We start from the raw sequence: 17,653 nt of genomic DNA, 5'->3' as shown, positions 1-17,653 counted from the left end.
GACACAAGGATTTCCCTCACTCATTGTGCAACGGGATCAGGAATATGAACAGTCAGATGTTAATTCCTTCACATGTTGTTGGGATAATTTAATTAGAGGAACAAAATCTCCCAAACGCATTAAGTTTTAAACATGTGATCTGCTGAATCCATGTAGGGAAAACAGAAATCACCAGAAATGATATACTGCTGGCATCACATGCACTGTGAGGGCCAAGGCTAGTCACACCCAAAATTAATTTTAAAAATTTGTACACTGTCTCAGGTGCCCTTTCCCATCCACAATAATACTCAAATTATCATATTCAAATAACATTGGAGACAAAATCTATATTGCAAATGTTCTATTTAATTTCATCAATTATCTGCCCTCTTGACCTGAAGGATGTTGGCTCCTTGTTGCTGGTGTCTGTTCTCCCAGAAGATTTAAACACCACAAGGGATCCAATAGACTACCTGGGCAGTTTTGCAATGTAGCTCCCTGGACTGCTATTGCAGATGATGTAAACTCAAATCAATGGGAGTCAAATGCTTGGTGGAAATTTCACATCACTTGGCTTTAGTATGTTCAGCATTATATTGGGATCGTACATTGAGTTATTGTGCCACTCTTGCATCAATACAACTACAGAACCATAGAAAAGTTACAGCACAGAAAGAGGCCTTTCAGTCCATCGTGTCTGTGCTGGCTGAAAAATCTAGCCGCCCAATCTAATCCCACCTTCCAGCACCTGGTCCACAGCCTTGCAGGTTACAGCACTTCAGGTGCATGTCCAGGTACATTTTAAATGAGTTGAGGGTTTCTGCCTCCACCACTAATCCGGGCAGTGAATTCCAGACACCCACCACCCTCTGGGTGAAAATGTTTTTCCTCATGTCCCCTCTAATCCTTCTACCAATCACCTTAAATCTGTGCCCCCTGGTAATTGATCTCTCCGATAGGGGAAACAGGTCCTTCCTGTCTACTCTATCTAGGCCCCTCATAATTTTGTATACCTCAATTAAGTCACCCCTCAACCTCCTCTATTCTAAGGAAAACAACCTTGGCCTATCCAATCTTTCCTCATAGCTGTAAATATTCTTGTAAATTTCCTCTGTACTCTCTCCAGAGCAATTATGTCCTTCCTGTAATGTGGTGACCAGAACTGTACGCAATACTCCTGCTGTGGCCTAACAGCATTTTATATAGTTCCAGCATTACATCCCTGCTTTTGTAGTCTATACCTCGGCCAATAAAGGAAAGCATTCCATATGCCTTCTTCACCATTTTATCTACCTGTCCTGCCACCTTCAGGGACCTGTGGACATGCACTCCAAGGTCCCTCACTTCCTCTACCCTCTCAATATCCTCCCATTTATTGTGTATTCCCTTGCTTTGTTTGCCATCCTCAAATACATACCTCACACTTCTCCAGATTGAATTCCATTTGCCATTTTTCTGCCAACTCAACCAAACCATTGATATCATTCTGAACTCTGCAGCCATCCTCTTCACTATCAAATACACTGCCAATTTTTATGTCATCTGCAACCAAATAAACTGAATATTGGCATGAAAATAACAATGCTTTTAAACACCAGGTTCTTCAATAATTTTGCCACATCATTTGTGTAGATTAGATAAATTCAGTTACATGGATTGGACTCAGTAACTCTCTGAGTTTCCTTGAGCAAAATCATTGAAAAGTGAAACTAAAACATTGAGAATCAAATATAATTCGGGACTAATTAACTTTTGAACGGGATATGGATAGCAAGATTCCATCTTTAATATCACCAGAATCCTCTTGATCCAAGAAGTTGTTTGACATAATGGGTGAAGAGTGTTGCACAGTATTAAAAAGAAAATTAGATGCTGCAAAGGCAAGTGCCATTCTGAGAAAGTACAGTTACGGTTCTGTGCATCAAGATAGCAAAGCAGTTGCAAGCATGACATTTTACCAATGGAGACTGGAGCTGCTGCCAATTTATCTACAAAATGAGAAGAACATTACTTTTTAATGGCATTTCTTATTGCTTCATTTAAAGAAATGCCAGGGGACACTTCAAGGACAATCAGGCATCCAGATAGACACAAACTGACTTGCAAAACACTAACCTTTGCATAAATGCTCATTTTTGCCAGGTACAACCGATGAACCTGGTCCTTTTCAAACTATATTTCCAGAGGGGGTAAAAAAAAACAGGAGTGATCCACTGCATATAGTTTGGATGTCTATTAATTGAAATACTGGAAGAAAATATAAAATGCAAAAAGCCTGAAAATCTTGGTACGTGCAACATATTGATGCCTGCAAGGGACATTTTCCCCTCTCTATTTATAGAGAACACATTTGCCATGATGATGTTACTAAGACTGCATTACAGCTGCTTGAATGGTTAGATGATAATGATGCCATTTCCCTATATTGAAGACTCAAATAGCAGTAAGTAAATAGAACATTGTTAAAATGCATAGAAAAAATGCCTCAGTGACATACAAAACAATGTTCATTGTTCTTAAGGACACTGGTTTTGAGGTAGATATCTATATTTTTCAGTATTTCAAACCATGTGCCATGGGTTACAATGTTTCAAACCCCAGAATGGAAAGGGAGGCTTTGGAGATGGGGTTGAGGTGAAACAATGATAAATATTTCAATACTCACTTTGTCAAAGCTGATATCCCCACTCAGAAATATTGTATATTAATAATATTAAAATTAGGAAGATTTCCAAATACCCTCCTGCCTCGGAAAATTTTTTCACCCTTCCTCCCCATCCTCATTCTTAAAATCTCGTCTCTTCATTTGCAGAAGCTATTTTTTTTTAAACACCATGCAGGTAAAGATGTGACTTGAGAAAATGTTAATATGTGAGATAGCTTGTATAACATTATCAAGTTTCTGTGAATAATATTGTCATAATCCTGTAACAAAATCCGGCATTAAAACGATACTAGTATTTTCTGTTTTTATGTAATATTCAGCAGGTCAGACAGCATCAGTAGACAAAGTAACTGATTTGATGTTTGTGGTTGATGATCTTTTGTCAGAATGGGGTTATCATCTTTGCTAGCTTATGCATTATCAAGGGTCTCTTGAAGGCTTCATTAAAGTGTTAGAAGAAATATTTTCTTTCCCTTCTTTCCTGAGGGTACTGACTCAAACTATGATATGGTTCAATTGATGCTGGCTGCCCTGCAGTATCTTTCTCAATTGACCATTCTTCCTAGTCAGTCAATATCAAACCCCTTGAAGGATATCACTGTGAAGTTTAATCATGGCCTCATTCAATGACTAGCCATGGACATTTTCTAGCAGGGCTCACTGAACAGCAATCCCAGGAATCCCACCTGATCTTTCCCATTTCTTAGTCGCTCAGCACGGACCAGTGATTGAACCCGGGTATCTCCCTGATTTGCGTGACCTGGTTGCAAACTGCCTTTGCCAAGAGACCCATCTCACTGAAATCTACACTAATCCATAAGTTTTTCTTTTCTGCTTTATACTGAAATATTAAAAAAATCATGTTGCAGTTCCAGGATTTGAAACAATGACTCAGAGAACCTACTAACTGAATAGAAATGCCTGACTTGGTTTATTCAGGTTTATTCAGATTCAGAAAGGAAATCTGGTACATAACCTTCATCATCAAAGGGACTGCAGTTTGCTTTTTGTGTGTGAGTTTTAAAATTTACATTCTCTTTCATTGCACCTGATAGAAATCAGAATCAGTTTGATTGCTTTATATTTTCATTTCAACACTTCTACTTCAAACTTTCATGTACAAATCTCTATTTTGCAACCTCTCTGATTACTAACCACAAAACAGAAATAAATGGGTTGGACCATTTGTTTTAAGGCAGACGTTTGGAGCTGTCAGAAAAATTAGTGTCGATAAATTCTCTCTCTATACACATACATACATAATCATGCCCACACTTCCAAGTTCCCCTTCCCATTTCAAGGTGTCATGTTCAATTATCAGCTCTCTGTTCCATTGTTATTTGAGCAAAAGATTGATGTTCTTCATTGCTCTAAGTCTCTCAACCTCCTGACACGTCAATGCTTTACAACTGAGTGACACCGAGACAACCAACCCCATGCCACAGACACAATCCTTTGCTCCACTTCTGTAAATATCAGCTTGATTAATATTAGCATGATTGTTTATTTATTAAGTTGCTTCAAAGTTACATATACATTTCTGGTGACATTAATGGCGACAGTAAGGTGTGTATAGTCTACAATCAGTTCACTTTATCATAGATGTTAGAGACACATGAGGAAATCTGCATTGGGTCAAACAGAGGCCATCCAACTTTCCAGATGTGAATGTGTCTGCTGCAATTTTTCTGATAATCATGCTCCTGAACAGTTTCAAAGGCATAGCCTATTCCAGTTTGAAAACTGTTTCATACATTGCAAAATTACATCAGACTCAATAACAACAATTAGAAGGACATAAGCTAACATGTATTAAGAGGAGGGCTGTCTATCCAGAGTAAGAAGATAGCTGAGGCTGGCATTCCTTTCTCTATTTCTCTTGTGCCTCCATGATCGCCAGCAAAAATAGTAATAAACATTAGCTCCCTCGAGCTGGGGTGGGTCACTCTCATGATAAGAAAAATAGACTAAATCTGTGGTGGGTACACAGTTGGTGAATGGTCAAAAGGCTCCACTGGCTGTTGAAGGGCATGATGGTGGCAAAAGGGCTTTCACTTGAAGTGAGGTCTCCTGCAGAATGGAATAACCTATCCTGAGAATCCTAGGTCAGAGGCAAGAAGAGAATTAAAGGGAACAAATGTTCCTCTGAAGAGGCAGGTGGCCTGCTGTATAGTAGGGCCCTTCTGTTAGCCCCAGGTGCTCACCAATTTCCTCAATAATCTTTAAGAAAGGTTAGGAACACCTGGAAATTCATTCTTTCACATAGCATTTTATGAAAAATATAAAGCATTTTAAAATAGCTAGAGGTAAACTGTAAGCTAAGATCCCTCACTAGATTTCAAATTGCCATACTTAGTCATACTTAGGGATACGGGGGCCACCAAATCTCTTCTGCTGGGAAAAGGCATGACTTTTCCCCCCAGAGAGTACATTAAATGCTAAAGTGCTCGTAAATGGTATCGGAGGAAAGTATATGCCCATACCTTTATACCGGGTGCACCTGGAGTGCGAGCTTATTTCAGTTTACTTGTGGATGTGGTTAACCTGCTCCTGGGTAATGATCTGGCGGGTGCGAAGGTGGTAGTTTCCCCAGTGGTTTTAGAGAGACCAAAAGAGGTCAGGGAGACAGAGCAGTTACAGGAAAAGGTCCCAGGCATTTTCCTGACTATGTGGTGACCCGGTCTGTTAAACTCCAGAAAGTTTGTAATGGAAGGATAATGTTGGAGCCCATTTTTAGTCAGTGTCACATTTATTGTACAGAATAAAAGGATTACAAACATGTAGCTCCTCACTCAAAACCCTCCGCCAATATGAGTAAGTGTCTGCTTATAAGTGCTCAAGTAAGACCCCAATTAACACCCTCCACTTGCATATAATCAATTGATACACAATTAACAGATTCTCTTCTTTCTTTTATAATACAACGTGGATTAATATGCTCAAACAAAATTTCAAAATAAATTCCATATTATGTACAAATTATTAACATGCTCAAAGAACATTTCAAAATAAATCAAAATAAATTCCATATTGGGTACAAAGTATTACATTGTGAGTTACCCCTCCTCTAACACCTCTAACAATTTCTTTGTAATAACATTTCTTTTCGTGAAACAATCAGATAGCTGATTACTTGCATCTACCCATTTAAGTTTAGAGATTTCCTTTCTCTCCAGCATTTGTTTCAATCCAGCAAGTTCAATACATAGTCTTTTCTCACTCATACATTTTGTAGAGTTTACATTGCCCCACAAAGAACGATTATTCACATAACATTCAATGGGGATTCTATCTTCAGTATGTCCCTCGTTCAGAATTTCACCCAAAATATTTGACAAATAGAACCCCATGTCCACGAGACCCAGTGTTTCCGCAGCTAAAGTGTTCTAAATGAACCATTTTATTTTCTTAGCCTCCCAAGCTAAAGGACATTTCCCATTTTCACCCATCAGGAATATTATGAAGGCAGCTGCACCCAAATACCCATCAGCAAGATTAGTATGCCAAGCATAACTAAAAATTATTAGCTTCATGTTCTTTGGGTCACCTAAGGATGGGAACTTAGTTTTGTAAATGTTTTATTTGCCATTAAAACATTCTCAACTTTTGGATGTTTCATCATCGTGCTCAACTCCAGCACATTAAAACTAGCATCAGTCTGAGAGCACAACCAGTTTAATTGATCAATCAAGCTTCGCAATTGCTCAGTCTCTGGGTTAGATATATCTTACTGTGATGACCTAACACGATTAACCAGGATGGGAGAAACACTCTCTAAATAGGATTGTTGCTTTAAAGTTATTCCAGACTTAGTCTGCTGAAAATCTAAACAATATACTTAAAGGCTCCACAAGCCTGACTCCCAATCTTAAATTCTGCCCTAATTTTATTAATAAAACATTCCAGGATCTGCTTTTAGTTGAACACAACCAATTTTCAACAAAACAGATCTCACTGAGAAATACCACACTCTGGAAGCATCATTAAGGCCATAGACGCATTTGTGCAGTTTCCATAGTTTTCCTTCTTCATCTGCCTCTTTGGATGGTTTCAGAAACACTTCTCTCTGAACAGTATCATGGCTTTTATGTCAATAGATTTACACTCCCATGAATATGTGGCCAAAAGAGCAAAAAAGATTTTCAAGATTACCTTTCCAGCTGTAGGAGAGTCCACTCTAACATTGGTATCACCTAGTTGCTCTTCAAAACCCCTTGCAACTAGCCTCGCAAGTTCCATCTGGAAGGACATTTTCAGTACCAATCCATCTATGTGACAAGGCTGGCTGTCCCCTATCTGGTACTTCAGAATAAACTCCAAACTCTCCCCAACTTTCTAATTCCGTATGTTTTGTTTCTCTTAGTTTATCCTCGTTTATTGGTGGCCATTAAAACCTCACAGTCATGAGGACTTCTACTTCTAGTTCTATTCCGAGACTGCTGTCTAGCCTTCACTTCATTGTGGAATCTGCTGAATCTACAGCCTCGATTAGCACTTTGATGTCTTTCGGGACCACTGCTAGAAGATCTCCCTCGCGCATTATCGGAGGCTCTTTCTCCAGTACATTTTTCCAGATCGCTTCCTTATGCAAGAGTCACTTCTAGACACACTATTAGAACTTGCACTGTGCTTTCTTACGCTCCACTATTTCATCCCCATTCTTCTGGTCCACGGACCTTGCCTCTTAGCCATCATCTTGAACATTTAACCAATATTTAAACTTGTCTGTAGATTTTCCTGCACGTCCCGCAATTGTTGCATCCCTCTATCTATTAGAACCCTCTGTAATATATGTCACCTGAGTACCTACGTGGGGCAATTGTCCTTTAGATGCAATCTCTCTTTCTTGTCATGATCCTCACATTACTATCCAATCCTTGATCTACCTCATTCTGTTCCTCAGGATCTTCATCACGAAACACATGAGTATTTGAGATACAAGGTGCCTCTTTTCCCTCTATCCACTGCTCAGATTCTGAGATTTTGTAATCAACCCTGATCACTCGTGAGGAATGAAGCTTAACAGTTTGATTTCCATGCTTGATAACTATTGTCTTACCATCACGACTAATTACCTTACCAGGGCGCTTCCATTCCCTATGACCCTCTCTTTTATAATAACCAAATCTCCTGAATTAAATTCTGCCTCATATGACCTTATACGATGCCTCAGAGCTCTCAGAATTTTGTCAGCGACCTCAGACTTGATGAAAGCCCGTCTCCCTGCATGTAAAGTATTCAAATGTGCGGGAAAAATTGAACTAATTGTCGTACCTTCTACAGCAGGAGGACTGTCACACAGTAAAGCAGGCAAATTGATGGGGACGAGATACTCCAACCATCTGAAGCAAATTCTTCGCATGAACTGCCCATGACAGGGCAATTGTAAACTTGCAGTTTGGCTGGTCAGCTAAGCTTTTATGCAGCATTTAATCAACCACTGTGTGGTTCCTTTCACAGTGCCCATTGCTGAAAGGATTTTCAGTTGTAGTATTCATAACCATATGTTCATGTTTTCACTGGTCATTGGTAAATTCCCCTCCATTATCAGTCAGAAACTTAGCTGGTGCCCCAAGTCCAGAACCTATCCATTTCTCCATAATTTTTTCTATAATCACTCTTTTGTCCTTGCTATTTATTATTGCAGAAAGACTAAATCTAGTTGCTAGGTCTATAAAACGTAGAATGAAAATATTCTTGTCTTCGTCCCACACCTTGAAATCCAAGGCAACTGCCTCGTTAAAGTCACATGCCAATGGAAGGCGGACAATAAGACGTGATTGTGTCCTCTGATACTTTTTACAGAATTCACACTTTTCATTAATCTCTTCTATTATCATTGTATAGTCTTCATCAATCACATCTGCTTCCTTTAGCAAGGTTTTCAATCTCTGACAAGAAGGGTGAGCAAATTGTCTGTGTAACTTTAAGACAATTTTATTTTTATCTCTCTGATTCTCAATACCTGATGCCATTAATACTTCTATAACATTCTGACTGGAAACATCAGGTTTTGTTAAGAGTATACAATAATGCCCTGACTGAGTAAACTGCAAATTCATTGACTTTCCAAAAACAGTTGCCTTATCATATGCCAAATCAAGTTTCATTTGTGTCTTTTTCATTGACAGCTTACTGAACAGTAAAAGTATCTCACCAGACGCTACATCAATACTGATAAAGTGCTTTACTCCAGCTATTTTACATGGGATTACTACTCTCTTCAGTGACTTCAATGTGTTGTGATCACCAAACCGAAAGCTGGTAGTACTTCTATACTCCTTAACATTGCATTGATCCTCACTACTAAATGAATCCAGATAACATTGTAACCAAATCAATTCCACATATTGTCGACGTTCAAGCACTATCCAATACAGCACAGTTGAATGAATCGGCAACTAACACATTCATCACAGGACTAAAACTCCTTGTGACTAGTACAATTCTTTCAGATTCATCAGTATCTTCCTCAGAATGCTCTGTGTCGTGCATTATTTCGAGGACTCTGTCCCTCCGCCTGTGGCAGTTCATTGTATAATGATACTTTGAGTCACATCTGAAGCACCTATTGACTGTTGCTTGAACATTCCTGAGATTCATTTGCCAATGATTGCTGTTCTAATTCTATCTTCCACTGTAATAGTTCGACTTGCTAAATGTGTTTTCATCCTCCTTCCTCCTGTCTTTAACTCTTCCATTGTACTTATGCCTGCTTCCAGTATCGGGACCATTTCAAAATCTAGTCAACATTGATTCCTTCATTCTTTGTGTTACCACAGAATGCCCTGTTTGTTCTACCAGGGCTGCAGGCAATGACTGTTGCCCCAGGAATTTTTTTAAGGCAGCAGACATTTGATCCAACAGGGAACTTTTGCTTAGGAACCAAATCCCAGTTAGAACCCGGAGCCTGTCCATATTGGACACCCTAGCAAAATCTATCAATTTAAATGCTTGCACTGAGCCAGGGATCTCCAAATTGAATTTCCACAATCTTCTATACAGTCTGTTAAAGTCCATGATATATTCCTCCATTTAATAACCATTTGTTTTGTGAAATCTATCAAAGTCTGACGATGCCTCATATACATTCAATAGGTCATCTTTCTTGTAAATTTCATCGAAGAATTCTAACAGAAGATCCAACCCTTCATGAGTATTCAACTGACGAGCATCCAGATCACAAAACACTTTACTTCTGATTTAACTTTTGATAGGAAGTCAAGGCCATACCTTATTTCCTCTTTGGTAGAGATGTAACCCACATACACATATCCACTTCATTCTTCCACTGGTCATATGGTTCAGACTCAGAGAACTTCAGAGGGTAATCATACCCTGACAATTTACACTTGCTTGCTGCCATATTTTCCACAATAGCCTGAGATTTTAGTTTTCTATGTAAAAAAAAAAAATCCTTGTTTCCAATCTTCAGCGTTAGGCAACCATTCTCTGCTACCATGTTAAACTCCAGAAAGCTTGTTATGGAAGGATAATGCTTGAGCCTATCTTTACTCAGTTTCACATTTATTGTACAGAGTAAAAAGATTACACACATGTAGCTCCTCACTCAAACCTTTCACCAGTCTCAGTAAGTGCTCAAGTAAGACCCCAATTACCAATATCCACCTGCATATAATCAAACAATTGGTACACAATTAAGAGATTAACATGGTCCATGGCCAAACAAACTCTGTCAGAGGAGGCTGAACAGGCACTGCAGGCAGATGACCCTACTGTCTGGTTATCTGAAACCTTCTTTGGGAAGTTAGAGGACCCAGAGGAAGGGTTAACCAGGTCATCCTTGGTCGAGGCTCAGCAAGCCGACACAGGGTAAAAAAGTTTGCACAGACTGCCCAAAATGAAGCTGAAGCAGAGGGCGTTCCAGAGTGCTGCTATTTAAAGGATGAGTTGCTGATGAGGAAGTGGAGACCTCCTCACAGACCTGCAGATGACGAGTGGACAGTGGTTCACCAGGTAGTGGTACCACCGAGGTACCGTAGGGAAATATTGAGAATAACCCATGAGATTCCAATGGCTGGAGATGTTGGTATCAGAAAAATGCAAGCCGGCATCAGACAGCATTTTCACAGGCCACAACTCCACCAGAATGTGTGGAGTTCTTTAAGAATTGCCACATTTGCCCAGTTGTGGGGAAGCCTCAACCTGCAATAAAACCTGCACCCTAATTCCCATACTGGTTTTTGGGGAACCGTTCAGCAGAGCCATGGTAAATTGTGTGCAGCCCCTGCTGAAAACAAAAGGGAGCTATCAGTATCTTCTCACCATTATGGATGTGGCTATTTGATTTCCAGAGGCTATCCCTCTAAGAACTATCTCTGCCAAGGTAGTGGTGGAGAGGCTAACCTAATTCTTCACCCAATATGGGCTGCCTGCTGAGATCCAGTCGGATCAGTGCACAAGTTTTATGTCCAGTATTTTTCAAAAGGTCATAGGTAATCATAAGACTCAGCTAAAGTCCTCAGCGTACAACCCAAATTCACAAGGGGCTTTGGAGCGGTACCACCAGACCCTAAAGACAATGATCAGGGCATACTGCTATGAGTACTCCCACGACTGGGACAAAGGGCTGGGATTTCTTCTGTTTGCTACTAGGGACTCATCCAAATCTATTGGCTTTAGTCCCTTTGAATTAGTTTATGGACACGAGGTGAGAAGTCCTCTAAAACTAATCAAGGAGAGGTTTTTGGGACACAGAGATGAATCTTCCTTGCTAGGCTACATCTCTATGTTCCAAGAATGGCTCACAAGAGGCTGTGCAATGGCTCAGCAACACCTAAAAACCTCCCAGACAGCTTTGAAAAGGCAGGTGGATAGACATGCAAAGGCCAGAACATTTCAGCCCGGAGACCATGTGTTAGTGCTATTACTAATATAGGGAGAACCATTGAAAGCCTGGTTCAGTGGGCCCATACAGAGTAATAAAGAGAATTAGCCAGGTGAATTATATAATTAACACCCCAGATCATAGGAAACAGCAAAGGCTATGCCACATCAATATGTTAAAACAGTATCACAGCCAGGAAGGGGACAAACAAGCACAAGCCTGTCTGGCAGTCAGGAAAGAGGAGGGTGAAAGCGACAGTGAGGACGAGTTAGAGGGAGGCTGGGAGGATTCCCAAATTGAACCCCCTACCGTCCGGTTATCTAACACTGAAATGTTAGGGAAATTAGACACTATACTTTCCTATTTAAGTGCAGAACGGAGAGGAGACCTAACAAGGCTGCTCACAGCATTCAAAGGGATCTGCAGGGACAAACCAGGGTTCACAACCCCAACCCTACATGATGTGGATGTAGAAGAGACTCCTCCCATAAAACAAAGGTAGTGTGGTCAGGGAGGTGCCAAACAGCTATTCAGAGGCTGAAAACTATCTTAACCAATGAACTGGTGCTCGCAGCTCCAAACTTTAACAAACTATTTAAAGTGGCAGTTGATGCTCATGACCTTGGGGTGGGTGTTATCATGCGCCAAGATGATGAGTTAGGCATTGAGAGACCAGTTGGGTATTTCTCCAAAAATTTAAACAAACATCAAAGGAGATACTCTACTGTGGAGAAGCAAGCACTGGGATATTGCTGACTCTCAAAGATATTGAGGTATACGTCCAAAATGGTTCTCGAGAGACTGTAGCTTATACTGACCACAATCCTTTGACCTTTGTAGAGAAATTCAAAACACATAATGCAAGGCTTTTTCATTGGCACCTGCTTCTGCAACCTTTACACTTAAAGATTATCCACATTGCAGGGAAAAACAATGTGATAGCTGATGTTTTATCTAGGTTTTAGCTCAGCATGGAACCATTCTGGATAAAAAAAAAACTGAACCAGCGCATGGCTATGACAGTGAGACTGATGACTGTGTGTGTACAGTTTCTTTTTCATTTGTAACCTCATAATGAAATGTTCCTCTCGTCGCATTTCATTTTGCATGGTGGGGAGGTGTCACGTCAATGTGCTTTGTTGAATGATAATTTTCTTTAATCCACTGACTGGAGATCTGAATTCATAATTTTTGAAGACATTTTAAAAAACAGATAAAAAATGACTTCATTGGTCACCTAATTTGCAACACTGTGTCCTACATTGCAAAGCTTGTGAGGAGGGAGATGAAATGTCTATTCATTTCCCAGTAAGAATCAAGACCCAGGAAGTTTAAGGGAACTACCTGTTCTTTTTAGCAAGACAGAAATACTGCTAACTGCTATGTTTGAATCACAGAGTGATTGTCATGTGACAAGCCCCTCCCCATCTGTGGTTTTAAGCTCGTGTTTCTCTGCAACAAAGGAGAGGCATCTGTACTCTGACATGTGCAGACACAAGTGGGGGGTCTCTCTCTCTCCCATTTCAGCTTACAAGATATGAACTCTTCCTGTTGACTGACTACCTTTGCATATTCCAGCTACAATCAGAAGCCCTGTTGGAGGAAATCATCCCATCACTGACTCCAAGACTCCAAGTGAACCAGTCATCTATCTCTTCAAACTAAAAGTCTCAGGACCACCGAATTCAGCTAGAAGCCAGCCAAATCACCAAATGCCACAGACTGTATACTGCTTTTTTCTTTGGACTCTAACTCAACCAATCTACTTTTCCCCATTCTGTAACCTATTTGTGTGTGTGTAAACCTTTGGTGTGTGTCTGTGTGTGAGTGAAAGTTGGCGCATAATTTGTTATTTTCATTAGGTACAATAAAGTTAACCTGTTTCTTTGTCAAACTCAAGAAAACCTTTCTGATTACTTATTTGCTATGATCATAACAAGAACCAATCAAACACCTACTGAATTGGCCAGTACATCCACTTTAAGAAAGAATTAAACCTGTTGTGGTCTAACAGGGAGAGGGAAAAGAGGGAAACACTTTAACCCCTCCTCACTTGACCGTAACAATTTAATGAGACTTACGTTAATTTGAGTGATTTCTATTATGTTTAATTGCAGTTCTCAGTTTGGACTGACCACCTGTCCACTAATTCCTCATGAAGCCCTGTCTATAGGGGTGGGCGTAGTTTTAAACGCTCCTGGTCCTCCACAAATTACCAGCCTTAGTTATATAATGAAGTAAATCAAATCTAAAAATTAACCTTTCATACTCACAAATTGATTTTTTGACATCTCAGCTTTGGTTTGCTGATAATTGGCCTTTACAGCTAGAGGCTGATTATTTAGATGTGACTCTCGTCATCAGAATAAACCACGTGAGCTGAACCTTTAGGAAATAAACACATTAAATATTTTATAATTGCGTTTTTGAGGGAAAAAAACAAACGTTACATTAGGAAAAAGTAATTCAGATAGTGAAAAGAAAAGAGAAAAGGGAGAAAGGAATGACGAAAGAGGAAAATTACAAAGTAATCTAATCATTAATAGCAGATAATAAATCAATTAAAATATTAAAATAACTTCAAACATGAATGAAGGATGGATTTGGTTATTAGGAATAAGTGTCAATGTTCATTCAGATCTTCAATCTGAGCAATGGTTGGAGAATGTTTATGACTGTAATGCCCAGCATGAAGCACGCATCTAAAAGCATAAAGCAATGTTTTGCTCCAGATGGTAATGCAGTTGATTGAATTTTTTTTCACAAATTCAGCAGGTGCAGTTTTTATTTGCACATTTGATCCACGTTCTGTTTCATTTCATCTATAGATGCCTCTTACAGATCATGAAATGAGCAGGATGTTAATACTGTACTAAGTGCAAATACAGTGAGCGAACTACTACATGCAAATGTATTTAAACTAAGTGTTAGTTCCTGGTGTGCTTAATCGCTTTCAAGTAAAAAAAAAATCTTGCAATGGAAAAGTCAAAATGAATATTTTTCCTACCTACTAGTTTCATATATTTTCTGGGGAATTCAGCAGCTATTATGGAAGTTCCAAAGAAGGGTCACTGACCCGAAACGTTAACTCTGCTTCTCTTTCCACAGATGCTGCCAGAACTGCTGAGTGAATCCAGCATTTCTTGTTTTTGTTGTATTATGGAAGTATTCATTGTCTTCTTCTTAGGCAGTCCCTCAGGATCTAGGATGACTTGCTTTGATTCCGGTTCGATATGTTCTTAGATGGCTGATACGTCCAATGAGTGATCTGCATACTCTGCTACATGATGGGCAGGTGATGCTTGAAGTGTCAGGTAGATAAGTAGTTTGGAGGTTTGTGTGCTCCCTCCGATGCCTCGACTTCACCACTATATGTTCCCGACCAAGTCCCTCGAGGTGCACGATGCCTTCCCGAATGAGCTTCCTCCATCTAGGATGATCACAAGCCAGAGACTCCCACGTGTCAACAGGGACATTGGATCTCGTCAGGGATGCTTTGAGGACACCTCTAAAGCATTTCCACTATCCTCCTGGGAGTCTCCTGCTGCGACCAAGTTTTGAGTTGAACAGCTGCTCTGGGTGTCTGGTGTTAGGCAAACACCATGTCCTGCTCAGTGGAGCTAGTTTTGGGTGATTAACACCCCAATGCTGGGCAGGTTGGCTTGGGAAAGGACACTGCTGTTGGACGGCCTTTCTTGCCATTGGATTTGGAGGATTTTGTCAGGCACCTCTGGTGGTACTTCTACAGTGCTTTGATGTGCCTGCTGTAGGTTGTTCAAGTCTCTGAAGTATACAGGAGCACAGGAACCAATGCTGCCCAGTAAACCATGATCTTAGTCTTGGGTTTAAGATCCTGATCCTCAAATACTCACTTCCTCAGTCAGCCAAAGGCTGAGCTGTCACTTCGGAGGCAATGACGAACCTTGTCGTCTATGTCTTCCTTCACCGAGATATGGAAAATAGTCCACATTTTCCAGGAGCTCACCATTGATCTTGATTGATGGGGGGAGGTGTTGTGCTGTGGGAGCTAGTTGGAAGAAGACCTTCGTTTTCTGAGTGTTTAGTGAAAGACCCAGTTTCTCATATGCTTCAAAGAAGGTGTTGACATTGATCTGGAGCTCAGTTTCAGAGTGAACACATATGCAAGTGTCATCTGTGTACTGAAGCTCGATGACTGAGGTTGGAGTGATTTTAGTTTTGGATCGAAGGTGGGGTAGGTTGAACAGTTTCCGGTCTGTTCTGTAAATTATCTCCACGTCTGTGGATAGTTTGCTGGAGGTGAGGTGGAGCATTGCAGTGAGGAAAATGGAGAAGAGGGTTGGTGCAAAGGCACAACCTTGCTTGACCCTGATCTTGACTGAGATAAGGTCTGTTGGTGAGGATCACGGCTGACATTTTTAAAAATTCATTCATGGGATGTGGGCGTCGCTGGCTAGGCCAGCATTTATTGCCCATCATTGCACACCACCTCAGAGAGCATTTAAGAGTCAAACACGTTGTTGTGGTTCTGGAATCATGTGTAGGCCAGACCAGGTAAGGACGGCAGATTTCCTTCCCTAAAGGATATTGGTGAACCAGATGGGTTTTTACAACAATCAACAATGGTTTCATGGCCATCATTAGACTAGCTTTTTTTTTTAAATTCCAGATTTATTAATTGAATTCAAATTTCACCATCTGCCATGGTGGGATTTGAACCCATGACCCCAGAACACTAGCCTGGGCCTCTGGCCGACTAGTCCAGTGACATTACCACTAAGCCACCGTCTCCCTCCTGTCATTGTGGAGTAGACGGAGGATAATGGCACACTTCTGAGGGCTGCCAAATTTGAACAGAATGCTCCAATAGCCCTTGTGATTGACAGAGTCAAAGGCTTTTGTGAGGTCAATAAAGGCCAATCACAGTGGTTGCTGTTGTCCCCTTCATTTTTCTTGGATTTGCCATTTGGTGAAGAGCACATCCGTGATGCCTCTCAATGGGTGAAAACCGCACTGTGACTCTGGAAGCAGCTCTTCAGCCACTGGGAGGAGGTGATTGAGGAGGGTCCTTGCAATGATCTTCCCTGTGGCAAAGAGCAGGGAGATTCCTCTGTAGTTGCTGCAATTGGTCTTGTCTCCCTTAAATACAGTGACGATCACAGTGTCCCTGAAGCCCCCCAGCAAGCACTGCTCATCCCAGGTGAGAGATTTGAGGTTGTGCAGTCATTCCAGCAGTGCTTCAGGATGTCAGCAGGGATTCCTTCTACTCCAGAGGCCTTGTTGTTCTTGAATTGTTGAATGGCTTTTTTGACCTTGCTCTGGACTGGAGTAGCTCCGAGACTGAGCTGAATGAAGTATTGAGGGATAGAGTTGAGGACATTCAAGTCAAAGACAGAGTCTCGGTCGAGGAGGTCTTCGAAACGTTCGGTCCAGTGAGCACTGACTGCCTCCCTGTCGTTGATGGGTTCTCCATGCTTGGTTCTCAGCAAGCTGGGCCCTTGAGTGCTTGGGCCATAAATCACCTCGGCAGTGCTGAAGAAACTGTGCATGTCTTTGGTGTCTGCAAGTTGCTGTATCTCTCGAGTTCTTTCTACCCGCAATATGTTTTTAATGTCCCAAGTTTTAAGCTGCACTGCTGCCTTCAGGAGTCTGTAGGATTGCTGCTTTACCTTCGAGTCACATGTGTTAAGTTGCCAGTCTGCGAAGGCTTTGTGCTTACCTTCAATTAGGTCATGCATTTCTTGGTCATTCTCGTCAAACCAGTCACGATGCTTCCTGGTGGAGAAGCCAAGGTCTTCATTGCAGGTTCTTGATATATTGGCCTTTAGGGTCGTCCAGGCACTAATAACACAAAGTGGCTCCTGGTGGTTGGAGAATGTGATGTTGGCAGTAGGCCACTGACTGAGAAGGGCCGTTTATCGAGATCTTCGAGGTCTTCAATTTTAATTTTCTTGTGGCATTGCCTTTGATGCTTCCGCTACTTGGGGGCTAGGCTGATGGAGATGGTAGATCGAATGAGACGGTGGTCGGTCCAGCAGTCTTCGGTATCTGTCACGGTGTGGGTAATGTGGACATCTCTGTGGTCCCTCGCTTGAACGATGATGCAGTCAGGCAGATGCCAGTATTTGGATCGTCTTTGTTGCCATGAGGTCTTGTGTTTGTCTCACTGGCGGAACAGG

This window comes from Heterodontus francisci, chromosome 26, assembly GCF_036365525.1.
Source record: "Heterodontus francisci isolate sHetFra1 chromosome 26, sHetFra1.hap1, whole genome shotgun sequence".
Classification (NCBI taxonomy): Eukaryota; Metazoa; Chordata; class Chondrichthyes; order Heterodontiformes; family Heterodontidae; genus Heterodontus; species Heterodontus francisci.
Note: the sequence above shows the minus strand (reverse complement) of the source record.